Below are 7,122 nucleotides of genomic sequence, written 5' to 3'. Positions count from 1 at the left end.
ACACCCCGAACCCGAGACCGACACTGGAGTCGGACACGAGATGTTAACAAACTTTGAAAAATTTTTCCAGACACTGCCCAGTCTGAGTACTAGTCGCTTCAAAAATCATATCTTGAGTTTCACAACTCGAAAATCAGTTTTGTGATTTTTCCCTGAAACTAGACTCATGTCCCCACCTATGTATTTTTTTCTAGAATTTTTGGTCGGGCCAATTAGTACAGTTTATTAGTCAAAGTCTCCCATGTTACAGGGGTCGACTACACTGACCTTTTCCAATTACGACTTGGATATCTCTCTGCACAGAGCTTCAATACTGATGCCGTTTGTTTCTATGGAAACTAGACTCAGAGAGGAATCCATACATATATGGTATGACCCCTAATTATCTCTGGTCAATTTATAGTGAATTTCCAAAATCGGAACAGGGAATCCAGAAACTGTTCTGGCCCTGTTCCACAAGAACCCGAATATCTCTTACTGTACTGTTCATATGATTGTTTCGTTACTTTCATATGAAAGTAGATTCATCAAGGTTCGATTACATAATTTATTCACTATTTAATTCCACTCCTACGAATTCTTGTGATTTTTCCAATCCACACCACTGCTGCTGTCAGCCTCTGTTTTCAAAGTAAACCTTACCTATTTTCAGGGTTTCATGGACCAACTAGGGCCTTGTCATACATATGCCCACATATGATCATACTTAGCCATTCCAATGGCTGATCATTTGCTCAACACTTCCATTCCAACTATACTTACATCATGAAACCATCTATACATTCATAAACACGAATGGTCTAATGCCATACTCCACTTCTACAAGCCATTTTCGCATGGCTGTACACTTATACATTTCATAAAGTACTCGAAAAACAACAATGGGTAGTCCTATACATGCCATATCAAAATTCAACCAAAATAGTACCCAAAAGAGCCTTTGATAGTGTGGGCGACTTCGACTTCAAGATCCCGAGTCCGATAGCTGGAGAACCAAAAATCTATAAAACAGAGGAGCAGTGTAACGAGTAAGCAATTTATGCTTAGTAAGTTTTGAGCAAGGAATTCCAGCATAAACAAAGAATAACACACATTTAGCTAAACGGAATATTTCACAATACGCAATTTACCGATATCAAACTTGCTTCACAACATTAACAACCCTTATGTACATACACAATAGACTAACTTAGCCGAAGGCCGGTAGCTCGTTTATCAACTGAGCGAACATTTATTTGTAAGGGCTCGATTAAATTCAACACATACGTAACATATCCCCATATTGGGATGTTTTTCGAGTATTCGCTGGAATTTTACAGCAAGCTCATTCATTACCAAATCACGTACCTTCGGGATTTAACCGGATATAGCTCCTCGTTCAAATGCCTTCGGGACATAGCCCAGTTTTAGTAACTCATGCCTTCGGGACATAACCCGGATTTAACAACTCGCACGAATGCCTTCGGGACTTAACCCGGATTTAGTATCTCGCACAAAGGCCTTCGGGGCTTAACCCGGAATTTGTATCTCGCACAAAAGCCTTCGGATCTTAGTCCGGATATATTCACTTAGCACAAAGCCTTCGGGACTTAGCCCGGACAGCATTCAATTAATCATGCACATCTAACAATAATTCATGGCACATTCATATTTCATTTTCATTTGCGAAACTCAAACACAAGGCACATATCGTCCTTGCACATTCGGCTCAATAGCCACACATAGAGCATGATTTAATCACATCGTAATTTAAGCTCTCTTACTCAAGAACTTACCTCGGGTGTTGTCGAACGATTCCGCTAACTATTCGACCACTTTTTCCTTCCCTTTATCGGATTTATTTCCCCTTTGCTCTTGAGCTTAATTAAACAAATAAATTGATTTCATCATTTAGGCATCAAAAAGATGAACACAAGGCACTTAGCCCATATTTATACATTAGACATTAAAGTCTCATACATGCAAAAATCATGCATCAACACAACATATTAGCTAATTTCTTTCCCCTTGGCCGAATATGCATGTCTATTTTTGGGATCGATTTCAACACTTAATACACACATATACACACTAGTAAAGCATCCTCCCCCTTTTCATCAATTTAACACATGCATTGCTCATTAACATGCAAAGTTACATTCGGCCTTAGCACACATCTTGCTAGCCGATTCTTCTCCATTTAGCAACCAATGCACATATGTGCTCACACAAAAATGCTAAAAAGGAGGTTCAAGAATCATCAAGCCATCATCACATGCATCATTAACAAGCTTCATATTTTGCATGCAATGGCATTAACACAACCTCCACCTAGGCTGAATCTTAACTCATCCTCATGCCTCATCACCACAACATCAAACACCAACCAAGAATGATGCATCCATGGTCAAGTGCCAATTCCATCACATAGCAAGATTTAGACCATGGGCTAGGTAGAACTCAAGCTAACAACTAAAACATGCATGCATCTCATGGAACATCATCAAACATACCTTAGCCTAGCTACATGCATGGCCGAATCTCTTCACCTTTCTTCTTCTTTCCTCCTTAAAATTTTGGCCAAGGATGAACCAAAGGATGAGAAAAATTTTTCTTTGTTTTTCTTTCTAATTTAGGCTAAATGAAGGTGAGAAAAGGATGAACAAAGATCTTCTCCTCTCTTTTCTTTAGCTCACGGCAATGGGGGGGAAAAGAATCAACTACACACTTTTTTTTTTGTGTAATCATCATACTCCTTTTCATTATTTAATTTCCATGCCTATTATTTTATTTTTTTCCACCCATGATGCACCAACAAAACATGTCTATGACATGTCTTGGCCATCAAACTTGGTCTACCATGCTTGTCATGGCCGGCCACTACTAGTAGGGGGGAATTTGACATGCAAGTCTCCCCTTTGTCCACATGCACTAATAGGTCCTCACACATTGACCTATCACATTTTAGAATTTTCTCACATAAGTCCTATTGACTAAATTCACATGAAATCGACCAAATTGAAGCTTGAAATTTTCACACATTCATAATTACATATTCTAGACAATAAGTATCACATTCAAACATTTCGGTGACTCGGTTTAGCGGTCCCGAAACCACTTCCCGACTAGGGTCAACTTTGGGCTGTCACAATTAAAGTTAACTTGCAATAATAAAACTACACGAGTGAATACGAAAACAATTGAAGCACAAAAGACAATTAGGGAAACTCTTCAATATCCACTTTTATTAATAGCAAATTGTAAGGCTTATAAATTACAGAGAAAACATAGAAAACAACTAGAAAACTAGGTTGTGACACCATAATCTTTATCATCTTCATCTTGTAAAGGAGGCTCAACAATCTATGAAGTGAAAGTAGTTAGGCAAAGCACTCTATAATCTACAATTTTTTTCCTCTAACTCTCCCATATTACGCCAAAAAGATTTTTGATATTGAAAGAGCTTGAAAGAGATGAGATAGTCGTTATTCGAATGTCAAAAAATTGAAAGAGTGAGTTCATCATTTGCTTACTTCATCTCCCAACGAGTGAGTTTATTATATATGCAATCAGTAGGAAAGCCACTTTACAAACTATTGTCGCTTTGTCTACCACTGAAGCTGAGTACATGGCGATTACTAAGACTTGTAAATATGTTATTTGGTTAAAGAGGCTCCCTAGTAAAATCAATGAAGACCTTCAAATTATTACAGTATTTTGTGACAGTCAAAGTGCCATCTTCCTTACGAAAGATCAAATGTTTCATGAGAGAACAAAGCACATAGATGTTCAGTATCATTTTGTTCATGATATTATTGATCATGGTGATATTATTGTGAGCAAAATCAGTACTCATGATAATCCTGCAAATATAATGACTAAGTCACTTCTGATAACCAAGTTTGAGCATTGCTTAGGTGTTCATTGTTGAAGATAAACCCTTAAGGGGTTTCATGGAAGGGGTGGAGAACTTGTTCGTTGAAAGTTTGCGATGAACTTGTTCGTTAAGAATTTGTGTCAAGGTGAAGATTGTCAAAGGTATGTGATCCAAATTCTTGTTAAATAAAAATACAAGTGGCAAGATAGGGGGATCTACAAGGGTAAAGGCAGAGGGTACGGGGGTCGCAAGCTACACAAGTGAAATTTGTATAGAAGTATGTTTCCTTTATTTGATGTTGATTTGACTAAGGTGTTTTAACCTTACTACATTACTTTCTATTTGAATTTCATTAGAATATGGTTTTACAAACCTATAAATAGACGTAGTCGTCTCTCCTCTTATATCATTCGAATTTGATATAATGAATTTTATTCTCCTCTGCCCGTGGTTTTTTCCCAAAAAGGTTTCCACGTAAAATTTATGTGTTTTATTTTTTCTCTCCTTTCTTGCCATTATTGACATTCTATTTTTACAATATATCTATCTCATTTATTCAAGCGTACCCTTCTAGAAGAGGACCTCATTATGTCTACATCATCTATTCAAATCCACTCTTCTCAAGCATATTCATTATTCATATGGATCCTCGATATATAGTTTGACCGAGCATTCAAGACTACAACCAAAAGAAAAGCTAGCCAAAAGGGGCTCATTGAAAAAACATATTCAAAGACATATCCATGGACCTCCCTCATGGATCTCTCTCATGGAGAAAATTCAAAAAAGGGTGTTTTACAACAAAAAAAACCCACCAAGATCGTATGGAACCTAAATCTCAAGTAGAATGAAATTAAGCCTCATAATCGGTATTTTAACGGCAGAAGCCTCCACTTTCTCCAAAAGAATGACACCTCGCCACCCTAACATTATAGTCTCGAAAAATCCCACTTTATAAACTTCTATTTGGGGGTAATCATTATGCACATTCCAACACATTACCATCAAGTTGCCTATCACACCCCAAAAAGCACCCATGCTTCTACAACTACCCTATATATAGTAGGGCATCCTTCCAATGGGATCTATGCCAAAACTCTCATTCTTCTATAAAAGCTCTCTTCACCACAAGAAGAGGGCAGGCTTTAGGAAGCCCACTAAAGCTTTACCAAAGCTCATAAGATCCCTAAAACCACCATCTCAAGTTGCTCTTTACACTTTCCACGGTGTGCATTACCCTCACCCTAGCAACTCTTGCACCCCCACGGTATGAACCACCATATTAAGCCACTCCCATATTTTATGTTGTAACAATTTTAATTTGGTAGAATTTGATCTTCTATTTTTATAATGTCATTAGTTAGTTTATATAGTTAGTACCATTAGTTATTTCGTTAAAAAACTAGCACAATTTTTTCTTAAAAACACATCTTCCAATAAAATAATTCATATTAACATGATGAGTTGGAATTGGTATTTTTAAAAATCGCATCAACATTTGATAGAAATAGTTTAGATGTTAATTATATGGACTAATTAATGATATTAAAATATAGAAGAATAAAATTATGTCAAATCACAATATATGGGTTAAATCCAAATTTGAGTGGACCAAAACTAGAATTTGTTTTTTAAAAATATTTTAAAAAGAGAAATAGGTTTTAATATTTTTTTTAATAAAATCATAAGTTGTAAAGTAATAAATATTAGAACTTTTAAATATAGAATATTTTGAAAATCATTATCATGATCTCCAAAAATGCTTATATAAATTATAATGGATTTGTACGTACTTCTTAAATGTGAATTTGAATACAGGGATGAGCATTGGGTTTGGTGCTATCTTCCTGAGCATAGCATGGTCATTTTTGTTATTTAGGAAAAGAAAGAAAGAGAAAATGAGGGGAAAATATTTCAAGCAAAATGGTGGGGATTTGTTGCAATAACTTTCAAAAAGTCGAGGGTGCTCTGAAAATGATAAAATATTTTCAGCTGAAGAACTTGAAAAAGCCACCAACAATTACCATGAAAGCAGAATTTTAGGAAAAGGAGCCCAGGGAACAGTTTACAAAGGAACACTACCCGAAAATCGTATGGTTGCCATTAAAAAATCAATAATTGGAGACCATAGTCAAGTTGAACCATTCATTAATGAAATAATGGTTCTCTCCCAAATCAACCATAAGAATGTCGTCAAACTCTTAGGATGTTGTTTGGAGACACCAGTTCCTTTGTTGGTCTACGAGTATGTGACTCATGGTTCACTTTTTGACCATGTCCACAATACTGCTGGTTCTTCTTTTCTTCCATGGGAGACTCGTTTGAGAATAGCCACAGAAACTGCAGAAGCTCTTTGTTATTTGCACTCGGCAGCTTCTGTTCCAATCATTCATCGAGACATCAAGCTGGCAAACATACTCTTAGATGAAACTACACCGCAAAAGTATCTGATTTTGGAGCTTCGAGATTAGTTCCGTCAGACCAGGCACAAATAACTACAATAGTACAAGGAACTTTTGGTTATTTGGATCCTGAATGCATGCATACTGGTCAGTTGACTGAAAAAAGTGATGTCTATAGCTTTGGGGTTGTTCTTATCGAGTTATTAACAGGACGAAAGGCAATATGTCTGGAAAGATCAGAAGAACAGAAAATTTTGGTTATGTACTTTGTTTCCTTGATGAAAAAAGATCAATTGCATGACATTGTCGATCCTCGGTTGCTTAATGATACAAACTTTGAGCAGCTTAAGGAAGTGGCAACTTTGGCCAGGCAATGTGTGAGAGTGAAGGGGGAGGAAAGGCCAACAATGAAGGAGGTTGCTCATGAATTGGCAGGAATGCAGGCAATGGAAATGTACAGTTGGGGTAAACGTAATTTGCAAGTGGAAGAGTCGGAGCATTTGCTTGCTGAGGAATTGAAAAACATTTATTGGGATAATGCCACCAACCATGGGGTCTAACAGCATTCAAAACCAAGTCGAATTTCAACTTGAGGGTGCCCGAGGAAGCTATTTTCAGGCTGCCCGAAACTAACTATTTTCTCTTTTCTTGCTGTTTGAAACAGTGCTCAATTGATTTACTAAATGTTAATGGAGTGATCTGATGCTTTTTTTGTTGGGTCAAAATCAAGTTATAGATTGGAGTAGGGGAATTACATTGGTGTTAACAGGAGCGTTAATCATTTTATGTTGTTGAGAATTATTAATACTTTAAACAATATTTAATCAAGTATTTTCTTTCACTATTTTTCTCGATAGTTTTAAT

At 36.6% G+C, this 7,122-nt stretch overlaps 1 pseudogene; it reads left to right on the top strand.

The window, feature by feature from the left end:
- The first annotated feature begins 4,934 nt into the window (after positions 1 to 4,934).
- On the top strand, positions 4,935 to 6,818 carry LOC107949845 (wall-associated receptor kinase 2-like; annotated as a pseudogene).
- Positions 6,819 to 7,122: the final 304 nt, after the last annotated feature.

Source organism: Gossypium hirsutum, chromosome D03, assembly GCF_007990345.1.
Source record: "Gossypium hirsutum isolate 1008001.06 chromosome D03, Gossypium_hirsutum_v2.1, whole genome shotgun sequence".
NCBI classification, from domain to species: Eukaryota; Viridiplantae; Streptophyta; class Magnoliopsida; order Malvales; family Malvaceae; genus Gossypium; species Gossypium hirsutum.
This window is presented reverse-complemented; position numbering and strand designations above follow the sequence as displayed.